We start from the raw sequence: 339 nt of genomic DNA, 5'->3' as shown, positions 1-339 counted from the left end.
GATTTGGGTGGAGAAAAGGGCAATGTACCAAATGTGAGTGATTAATATAGTGGCATTGAGGAAGAGAAAGACATAGAGGTACGTGGGAAGTACAGACAACAAAGATGAACCCTTCTGCGCATATAGTACGGCATGGTCAGTGAAGGCAAACACGGGTATATGGGTGGATAGATGGGTGCTCAGGCTGAAATATTAGGTATGTATATGAAGTGAAGAGTGCACCCAAGAACAGGTATAGGGTTGCCAGAAAGTGGTCCAATAACTTTATGTGTATGATCTGAATGCCCATGTATATAAGGGGGCTGACAAGGGGCAAGGCTGTAGTCACTGCTTGGTCAC

The sequence above is a fragment of the Orycteropus afer genome, unplaced genomic scaffold (assembly GCF_000298275.1).
Source record: "Orycteropus afer afer isolate SDZICR_OR568_19922 unplaced genomic scaffold, OryAfe1.0 scaffold00581, whole genome shotgun sequence".
Taxonomy (NCBI): domain Eukaryota; kingdom Metazoa; phylum Chordata; class Mammalia; order Tubulidentata; family Orycteropodidae; genus Orycteropus; species Orycteropus afer.
The sequence above is the reverse complement of the archived record's forward strand: the minus strand, read 5'-3'. Positions refer to the sequence as shown.